This window comes from Sarcophilus harrisii, chromosome 1 (genome assembly GCF_902635505.1).
Source record: "Sarcophilus harrisii chromosome 1, mSarHar1.11, whole genome shotgun sequence".
Lineage (NCBI taxonomy): Eukaryota > Metazoa > Chordata > Mammalia > Dasyuromorphia > Dasyuridae > Sarcophilus > Sarcophilus harrisii.
The window spans coordinates 337,314,174-337,325,301 of record NC_045426.1 but is presented as its reverse complement, the minus strand read 5'-3'; the positions used below and the strand labels follow the sequence as shown (position 1 = coordinate 337,325,301).

At 39.7% G+C, this 11,128-nt stretch overlaps 1 non-coding gene across 1 annotated transcript; it reads left to right on the top strand.

The window, feature by feature from the left end:
* The first annotated feature begins 347 nt into the window (after window positions 1-347).
* Window positions 348-10,868, top strand: LOC100913581. The gene is made up of 5 exons (XR_004230815.1): window positions 348-487; window positions 1,886-2,086; window positions 2,377-2,468; window positions 4,436-4,556; window positions 9,495-10,868. It is a non-coding gene; the product is annotated as an uncharacterized LOC100913581 (transcript).
* The last annotated feature ends 260 nt before the right edge of the window (window positions 10,869-11,128 follow it).

The following is an 11,128-nucleotide window of genomic DNA, read 5'->3' as shown; positions in this document are numbered from 1 at the left end:
CCTTTATAGTTTTATGAAGCTCTTTTCCCTCAACATTTCCTGATAGTATAGGTATTTTTGTTCCTATTTTATAGTTGAGATTAGTGAGACCAAGAGAATTAAATTATTTACTCACAATCACACAACTAATAAGTGCCCTGTGGGAGACTTAGAATATACATACATACATTTGACTCTAAGTATGGTGCTCTGACTACTATCTCACATTACTTCTAGAAGAGAAGACACATTTAGAAGCTATATGACAAGTACCTAAAAACTCCTTTTGTTTGCAGTAACCTAGGAAATTAGATAGACAAGAATGTCCCCTATTGATCCTCTTTGCTTTCTGCCTCTGTCCAAGGACCTCGTCAGAAGTTGCCATGCCTGGAACCATAAGAGGGGAAAAGGATACAATAATCAACTGGAGTGAAATCACCATCAGACTTAAAAGATGGCTGCATCTTCTAAATTCCTAATTCCTTGGGACAAGGAAAGAATTCCTTAGGTAAGAAATAATGACAGGACCAAGGCAAGTGGACTGGGACTTCCTGTCCAGATTCCTCGGACTGATAGAAGCATTAGAACTACTGATATTATAGAATGGTAGAAATGTAAGGGACCTTCAAAATCATTTGCTACAACTCCCTCATTTCACAAGTGTCTTGCCCCAAGATCACAAAGATAGGAAAAAGCAGAATCCTTTGACTATGATCTAATATTATTTCTACTGTACTACAATAAGACTGATATTTTCAGGGGAAGGGGAAAGCTATAGATAGTGACAGGATGAGGAAAAATCTATTAAATCAGCAATCAGTTCCCACGAAAGCCTTTGCTTTTGATCAGTGAGCTCCCAGGCAGAGAAAGGAAGCCAGAAAAAAAAAAAAAGAGATAGTAATATTTGGTTTCCTTAAAGTAAAATGCTTCCTCTCTTCCGTGTAGTGCCAAGAGAATTTGGTTAAAACAGCATTCTTATCTCCCACCTTTTTCTTTCCCTGGTGATACCCCAACTCAAAGTAGGACTTTTCTAAGATTGGGGACCATGCTGATGTTTTCTTTCTGTATTCTAGGGCCTGTATTAAGATCTTCATGTTGTAGCAAATTGACACATGTTTAAAAAATAAATGAGAGCCATGAAGAAGAAAATAATGACAAATCTAATGACTTAATGATTTTCTGTTAAAAGTCCTGCTCTCATGCTTCATCGAAGATGAGAGTTAATGTTCTTACTGAAATCTATATTAGCTATCTGAGCATGAGCTCTGACAGTTTCTACAAAATTGGAAAAATTTAGAGAAGGGGTATGGGGATGGTCTATGTGTTTCTCATCTAAGTATCAGCCCTGCTAAGTTCCAAGACATCTCTAAAAAACTGACCACTGGGTAAGGTTTGTTTGTGGGGGTTTTTTTTTGTCTCTACTCATAAATTTATTGTCATTCAGTTGTTTTTTATCATGTCTAGCTCTTCATGATGCTATTTGGAGTTTTCTTGGCAAAGATGCTCAAATGGTTTACCATTTTCTTTAATTCATTTTTATGGATGAGAAAACTGAGGTAAACAAGATTATGAGATTTGCCTGGGATTGCACAGCGGGGACTGTAGCCTGGTTTGAATAATCCAAACCATTCTAAAGAGATTGGAAAGATTGATTGGGGAAGGTGCTTTAAAACCTGGAGGACTTTCTATTTTATCTTAGAGGCCATGGTTAAATATAGGAGTCACATGGTCATATGCTTAAGAAAAATTACTTTGGTAGTAGTATAAAAAATGGTCTAGAGTGATGAAAGTCATTAAAAAGCTGTTATAGTAATCAAGGTATGAGGGAACAGGAATTTCTTTAAGAATATCTTCCTCACTGTATGGTCTTGTAGTAACTTTCTACAAAGTTCTTTCCATGTTCCAGGCACTATGCAAAGAAAAGAAGTACTTTCAGGGAAAATGGTACTCTCAGGAGCAGCCCACTAATCATCAGACTTCAAGTCAGAGTTGAAAGAATGCCAGCCTGAGATGTTATCCTAGAAGGAAGGGATACAGAACCCATAACTGAGACAAGAGACATTGGATTGCTGTCTTAAGGAGCAACCCCAATTCATTTCAGACAAAGGTGAAACACAGGGTCAAAGGGAGAGGAATTGGGTTTAGATTATGAAAAGTCAGAGGACTTTGGGACAGAGAGAAGAAAACTAAATGAGATGGGATGGGGAAGATGAGCTGGGATCTAAAGGTATGACTCTGTACCTGCTTCCTATAGGAATTCCTTATGTGTAGTCAGATAGTTGATGTTTCTATAACCTAGATGTTTAGACTGAGAATAGATTCTTCTCCTATTTATGGTGAATAAGGAAGCAGTAAGACAGGGTTGATCTTCCTAAGGACTTCTTTCTTCTCCATCAGCTCTTCCCATTCCACAGATTCCTATTTTACTCTGGGAGGGGAACACCAGAAATCAGGAAATGGCAGCTGCACTTTTTACTACTTGGTCCCAGGTGAGTATATTTGTTGTCTCTCTGACTGTCTTCCTCCCTGCATCCTTCTCCCTTCATCTTTTCTAGCTGCAGAGGGCAGTGGCCCACTCTAGCTTCTGATGCTTATATGGATACATTGACATAGTCACCTCCTGAGCTACCTGGGTCCCTAGGTCCCGACTCACATAATTACGTCACTGTGCCAGAAGCCAAGGGACTTGAAGAGAAAATCATGATGTTAGCTTCTGTTCAGTCCTGGATTTAGTGAGGCTCCAGAGCCAGAGAGGTTCTCTGTTTCCTGAAAAGAAATCAGAATTTAAAAGCATTTTTTATAATTCCCAGTCAATATGAAAACTTGAAACTGGATTTTCTACCACTGTTGTTAGGATCCTGAGAGGAGTATGAGTATCATGAATAATATGAAAGAGGAGTATTAGTCCATCTTTCAGGGACAAATTGAAAGAAAATAGTACTGTTCTTTCTTTCTCGCCTTTCTTCCCTTACACATCCCCTTTACTTTTGACATGTTTAGTCACTGATAATATCATTTCCAATCTAAGACACTTTACCAAATATTGGGGCTTGCATAATAGGATTGGATTATAAATTGGAACATTCTCTCAGAATTGGAAAGGATTGGAAAGGACCTTCAGAGGTCATCTTGAAGCAGGAATGCATCTACCCAGGCAAAGTCATATGCATGGCCTAATGGAATCTTGGCACCCAGGAAAGACTTCGTTTAATTCAAGTAAGAGAAATGTTGAAGTTCAAGGAGAAGTGAGTGTGGGAGCCCAAAGTAGACCAGAGCAACATGCTGTGCATGATGGTCTTTGGATTGTAGACAGAAGAGTAAGGGAGTTCAATAGTAGTCTACTTTGGCACTCCCAACTTCAGCTCTCTAGGCATTTCTAATTGATATAGGCGAAGACTGGGGTTTTGTATCCTCCTTTAGAACAGCAAGAGGGTCTACACACATAGAAGCTGGGAATCGTACCTTCAAGATTCAAGCAATGGACTAACATGACACCTCTACTGAGACAATACATTCAACAAGGAAACCTAGGGAAGCCCAATGACTGGAGCAGTCTTGACACAGGCCAGGATTAGGATTTATAGGGAGTCTTGATCAGGAAAAGCTTATGTTTTTAATTCTGACATTACAGGTAGAACCAATTGTCAAAGGGCTGCAGGGCCATGGAAATTGTTAACATGAAAAATTTCAGGCATAGAAAAATGGTGGGACTGTTGTTGTTTGTCTTTCATTGTTGAAGAAGACCATGATATCAGGGAGGTGATGCCATGATGTGCAAATAAATTGGATTTGAATGAGGGAGAGCTGTGCAAGGTCACCTGCTTCATTTTCCCTTCCAGAGCTATCTGGATCCAGTGGCCAGATATAAATCAGGATGGCTGGAGATAGCCCTGGATGCAATGGGAGACCATGGCCTTTTTAAGCTGAGGTCTTCAACAGGTCTCAGTTTAACTGAAGCCGCCCACATTCAGTGATTATGATTAGGTAGCAATTGAGGCAAAGAATCTCCCCTTTCACTCCCACTTTCGCTTTCTAAATAAATGAATGAATCTAGAAGGGGAAGACTCTCAGGTTTTCTCTATGGAGCACTAAGTCTGAGGATGATTCAGATGGAAAGACCTGAAAAAGCAATTTTTTTCTAAACAATCACACCAAGGAAACATATGTTCTTGATTTGCCCTTATTGGAGATGAAATATAGTTGGTTGATACTCTCTCTTTGATATATAATTTGTAACTACTTTCTATATTTAAATCTTGAAACTAATGTTTTAAAGTCATCCCTTAGTCTCTTCTTCCTTAGGTTATCTTAGTCATCATAGCTCCCATCATTTGTCCCACAGCGCTGCTTTCTGGATCTTTCAAATCATTTTTGTTGTAGAATTGTAAGACTCATGTTTGTGGGTCCCTGACTTTTGCTTGTGGAGACTGAGAGGTGCATTGTCCTATTTTTCCAGATGCCAGTGACTTTTGAGGATATGGCCATTTACCTTTCAAGGGAGGAGTGGAGGCAGCTGGATCTTGTTCAGAGGGATTTCTACCGAGATATTGTGCAAGAGAAAAATGTCCTGGCCCTAGGTGAGGATTCAGTTGCTTGTGGTTTCTATACTGGGGATGGCCTGTAAGTGCCCTGTGCCCCTGAAGTTTGGAGAGTTTAAACTCTGATCCATATAACTCATGACTTTGACAATCCATTCCTCTCTTCCAAATGATATTTCCTTCTACTGAAACTTATATTTTGTTCCCTGAGTCTGGAACTACCTTTTGATGTCCATTTGGGAGGTCTATATTCTTTGAGTTTTCCCTTCATGCTTACTCTGTCTCTGAATCCTTCTTAAAAATGTTAAAGAAAGAACCAGGAATCCATTATCTCCCAAGGCAGTAATTTTTTGACAGTTCTAATTTCTAGGACATTTCTCCTCACATCAAAGCTAAATTTGCCACTTTGTACTTTCCACCGTTAGCAAATTACCCTGCTTTATAATAACATCACATTTTTTATAGTGCTTCATAGTTTGTGAAATTCTTTCTTCACAACAACCCTTTGAAGTAAGGAGTGCAAATTACATCCCTATTTTATAATGAAAGGTCAAAAGAGGTTGAAGGAATTGTTCAGTCATGTAGCCCTACAAGTAGCATAGATAAGACTTGAACCCGGGTCTTTTGGTTTTAAATTTAGCACTCTTTCAGCTTACCATTTTTGAGAGATATAGATACCCAGAATACAAATAATGTTGGCTTATAATGTTGAAGAAAACAAAAGCAATTTCCAATTCCTGACTAGTCTTTCCTATGAGGAGAGGGGTTTTCATTTGAAAAATTTAAATCTTATATCTTTGCTACCTCATTCTTCTGCACCTCAAATTCTCCATCTCTTTTCCTCTAACCAATTCAATTCAATTAGTCATATATTCACTAAGTGTCTTATATGTACAATGTATTGTTCTGGGACCTGGAATTCCAGGAGAAAGTAACTATTTTCAGAGAACTTACAACATACTGCATTTTATAAATTTTGTTGTAGCTGTTGCATATAAACCTCAGAATTTATGTACAGATAGACATAACAAAATTTAGCAACAATTAATAAACAAACATAACAACAAAACAATAATAAATCATAACAAAAACAGTAACAATTAATAGAATATATTGAGAACTTCAATTGAAAACTTTTGGGGGGAAGAATCATTTCTATTTGGTGGAATCAATAAAAAAATTAACATCTGAGTTGGGACTATATAAATAGATATTTAATTCAGTGGAATTTTGCAGAGCTTTACATTAAGAGATGAAGGAGATGCATAGTTTAGATAAATGGCTGGTTCCTGTCCCCATTGCAGTGTTATTGACTTTATTTTTTAGCAGGTGAATATGACACCTGATAAGCGCCTAACAGAGGAACAACTGGTTATTTTTTGTCCTTTGTGCTCAGAGAAGATCACAATGACAGCACTATGATGAGTACAATGTGTCTGATTCTGGCTGATCACACCAACAGAATTTAGCAGCCTCTATCACAGATTGGGCTCCAAATGAGTGTCCTTGTATTGCTTCTTCTGACTTCCAGTGAACACTTGACTTCTCTGTAAAATCAAAGGAACAGCTAAATTGCTTGTCTGAAGAAGCAAAAGTCCTTCCCAAATGGGTGATCAGAGAAAGTATTTCTGGGGGATTTGACATTTAAGTTAGTCCTTGAAAAATGGGGAGGAATTTAGCTGGGAAAATTATAAGGAATAGTTCAGACAGAAGATTATAGGCAGAAGAAACATTAACCCATCTGGGCTTTCTCCAGCCACCCTCCTCCCCTCATGTATCTTAGTTGACTGCCATGTATGCTGAAGTAAATATGTCTTTGTATTTTGACTATAATCCGCATGTACAAGGGACCTTCAGGACAGATGTTGATGTTGAATGTTTACAGTGGCTATTTGGGAGTTACAGAAATAGAGAGCCTCTGCCCTATGAGTATCAGCCTGGGGCACCATGCCACCACTGCAACTCTGTTTTTTGCTTGTCCAAACCAACAGAAGACAATGCACTTTGAGAAATAATTTTCAAGAGCCTACTGTCTCTTCTGTAGTAGAGTATTTACTGGCCCAGGAAATCGAAATAGGTAGTTTTGAAATGATTTTCAATGATAATGATTTCGAATTCCCAATTTCCTCGGCTCCCCAAATCTTGGCTCTTCACATACTCTGACATTCTATAAGCAGAGTATGGCACATTAGTTCTGGGCATCACATTTTAAGAAAGTACACAGACAAGCTAGAGCATGTCCAAAGAAAAGCAACTGGGATGATGGGGGAACTAGATAACTTGAAAATTAGTGGAAGGAGTTTGGGGAATCTAAAGAAGCCATAAAGTGTCATCAAAAAACTGAATGATAGGAGCAGCTGGGTGGAGCAGTGGGTAGAGCACCAGCCCTGAAGTCAGGAGGACCCGAGTTCAAATGTGACCTCAGACACTTAACACTTCCTAGCTGTGTGACTCTGGGCAAGTTACTTAAACCCAATTGCCTCAGCAAAAACAAACAAACAACAACAACAACAACAACAACAAAAAACCCTGAATGATAAACACATGAAAGACGATTAGTTCAGAAGATGTAACTACAATAAAGGTTGATTTCTGATAAAAACAGTCAATTAAAGCTGTTCCCAAATAAAATGGGCTATCTTAAGTGGGGCAAAATCCCCATCATTGGAAGTTTTCAAATAGAGATCTGTCGAAGACATTCCAGATGGACTGGATTAGATGACTTCTAAAGTTCTGTCTAACTCTACAGCTACAATTCCTGAAATGGTCCATGAACTCTAAAATACTCCCTGGCAGTTGGCAATGTTTGGTGCCAGGTATAATGATGGCCAAGATCTTTTTCTGCAGGCTTTCCTTGTACCTCCCTTAGAAGAGAAAGGGGAGTCACCTAGATTTTGTCACCATGAAGTAGAGGAAAGACTTTTACAGGGGCAAGGAATGGATCTGTCCCAATTCTTTCATTTGTTATTTGCATAGCCACAGGCAAGTCATTTCCATTAATGAAATCCACCAGTAGGTGGACTAGGTGACTTCTTTTTTTTCCTTTTTTTGAGGCAATCAGGGTTAAGTGTCTTACCCAGTCACACAATTAGTAAGTGTTAAATTATGAGGCTGGATTTGAACTCAGGTCTTTCTGAATGTAAGAACAGTGCTCTAGTCACTGTGCCAACCAGCTAGCCCAGACTAGGTGATGTCTTAAGCCCTTTGCAATCACAGCTTGAATTTTATGATCCTAGAATAAACAGCTAGATTGTAGAGAGAGTTCTGGACCTGGAGTCAGGAAGTCCTGAATTTAAATCCAACTTCAGCTGGAATTCCTTAGTGCCAAGGGTCACTTGGTGTTAAGGAATTGTTGGGTCACTTGGAAGGTGACTTAACTGCTTTCTGCCTCAGTTTCCTCAATAGTAAAATTAGGATAATAATAGCACTCACTTCCAAGATATTGGGAGGATCAAATGAGACTTTATATATCTCTCTCTACATATAGAGATAGATAGATAGATAGATAAATAGATATACACACACATATATGTATATGTGAAGGATGTAGAAGAACCTTACCGGAAATGACTACTCAGATCACTCAGTAGAAGACAGAAAAGTTGTTTATTGAAAACCTCCGGAGGATGAGCCCCTCCCATCTTGAGATAAGAAAGAGAAAGCTCCCGGTAGGAGGGCTAAAGAAATAGTAAAGATACATAGCTTTTATACAAGACAGTACATCACAAGTAAGAGAGCATTGAGAAGTGGAGGGGGAGGCATCTAATTGGTTGTTGCTATTTGGAGAAATTGGAATGGAAGGTTTCTGTTTCCCCGAAATCTCCTAGGAAACAAAATCAGGCCTGCAGGCTTAATCAAGCAGATAGTGGACATATTGATAAATGTCAAATACCAATAAATGTCATCAGTTCAGGTTAAGTAAATATGTTTCTAGCTGGCCAAGGCTCAAGTAAATATGAGCCTGCACATGTTATACAGGTCATAGGGGAAACTCAGAAATAATGAAAATAAAATATAGAAAAAGAATTCATACATTCCTGTAAGTTCTTTATCTGATCTCTCTCTATTCCACATACGCATATATAATTTTTCCAAATATTTGGGTTTTCCATAATAGCTTTTAAATTTTCCAAATGCAAAGATAGTTTTCAACATTCACCTTCATAAAACCTTGCATTCCAAATTTTTCTCTCTGTCCCTCCACCACCTCCCCTAGACAACAAGCAATCAGGTTAAACATGTACAATTCCATATTCATCATGCTTCACAAGAAAAATTAGATCAAAAAGGGGGGGGGGGGGAGAAACCATGAAAAAGAGGAACAAACAAGCAAACAAACCATAACAAAAACATGAAAATACTATGCTTTGATCCACATTCAGTCTCCATAGTTCTCCATCACAAATTTCTTGAAATTGCCCTGAATCACATCTTGGCTGAAAAGAGCCAAATCCAAAGAGATTATAGTTGTAAGTGCTTAATAACAGTAGGTGTTTAATAAATGCTTATTCTCTACTCCTTATTCTATAAATCAACCTAGCTCCTCCCATTCATTATAATGAAAGATAAAGCATAATAATAGTCAGTGGATTCTCAAATTTAATTTGTTTTATGTAGGTCTTTCCCCGTCTGTATAGGAAGGAGCCTTCCCCCACTTAACTTTCACTTCTCACCCCATTCCTTGGGGCTGTAGTTGCTCTGAGTTTTTCTCTTGGTTTCTGAAGAATTTGATTCCTGATTTTCTGGAATATCTCTGATATTTTTCTCTTTCCCCTGTTTGACTCCAGATAACTCATTTTCCCTATCTGGGCTACTGTTTTCTATGTCAAATGAATTTGAATTAGATAGCATTCAAAGTACTTTTTTCCCTTTTAAATTCTTCCTTACCTTCTTAGAACTGAAGTGCTGCCCTTTAGAACTTAGCATATTTTCCCAGTTTGCTTTCTAAAATCTTTATCTGATTCTCTCTTTATCTAGAAGCTGTAAAACATGGAAAAAGTAGGGTTTATTCCTCCATTGGAAGGTGCTGGTGATGCAAAGATGTATGGAACTGGATTGGGAAGAGTCCATGGGGATGTCCCACAAGCCATGGGACAGGAAGACAGGAGGGAGAGCTCAGAGGAAAGTCAGCAGCTTGATCTCCTGAAGAAGAGCCAGAAGACACTGGTCCTATTTGATAAAGATCTTTAAAAACTGATGGATATTCTTGTTCTGAAGAAACCCTGCATCCCTGAAAAATATTGCCAAAAGAGCAATGGGGACGGCCCAGCCCTAGGAGGGGAGAAACTTGGACCAGAACCAGAACTCATTGCTCCCCAGCTTATCCTTCCCACTAAAAAAACATACACATGTGAAGACCCAAATATTGGCAAAGGGTTCAGCTGGCACTCTCATCTGGTGAACCACCAGCGCATTTATACAGTCTGTGTTCAGACTGTGGCAAGTGCTTCAGCCGAAGCTCCCACCTCTTCCAGCACTGGATCATCCACACTGTCTGCTGGAAAAGCTTTAGCCATCACTCCACACTGGTACAACACTAGCACATCCACACTGAGGAGAAGCCTTATTTGTGTGACCAATGTGCCAAGTGCTTCACCCGGCGTTCAGACTTGGTGACCCATCAGGGTACCCACACAAGTGCCAAGCCTCATTGATGCCCAGAATGCAACAAGTGTTTCACCCAGAGCTCAGCCCTCATCAGTGGACCCATACGGAAGTCAAGCCCTACCCCTGTCCAGTGTGCGGCAAGCACTTCAGCCAGTGCTCAAACCTCACTGCTCACCAGTGTACCCATACAGGGGAGAAGGCTTACGCTTGTAGTGATTGTGGCAAGAGCTTCAGTCATAGCTCCCACCTCACTGCACACCAGCGAACTCATCGTGGTGTCTGGCCCTATCCCTGTCCCCTATGCCGCAAGAGCTTTAGCCGGCATTCTAATCTTCTTCGACATTAGAAGATTCACACAGTTCCCAAGGCCTGGCTGTGCTGGTGTTGGAGACAAGGGGGAATTCTCACCAACCCCAAACCTACTCCTCCCTAACAAACCAAGGTGTGAGAATGGTGTGAGAATATGGACTCCAGAGCAAATGCTGATGAGCTTATTCTCAGGATAGGTCTAATCCAAGGGCCAGAGGCAGCGAGAGAGGGAAAAGATGAGAAAGAGGACAGCCACATGGAATCAGAAAGGGAGAGGGGTAGATCATTATGGGGATCAGGGTGGGAGTTGACAGAGATGGGCTTGGGAATAGGAATGTGAAAGAGGAGCTAGGGCTAGAAAGAGTGGTAAATCTTCTAATTAAAAGTCTTTGAGGCAGCTAGGTGGTGCAATGGATAGATGAAGTCAGGAGGACCTGAATTCAAATGTGACTCAGGCTCTTAACACTTTCTGGCTGTGTGACCCTGGGCAAGTCATTTTACCCCAATTGCCTCAGGAAAAAAAATTTTAAATAATTTTTTATCTTAAAAAAAAAGCCTTTGAAACCAATCTATGACTCCAGCCAATGTGGTCCCAACCTACTGTTAAGTCTGGAAGATAAAAGGATGTACTTTGGGGCTGACATTGTACTGGGCTGACCTGAAATCATGTCTTATGCAGCCATCCTCTCTCAAAG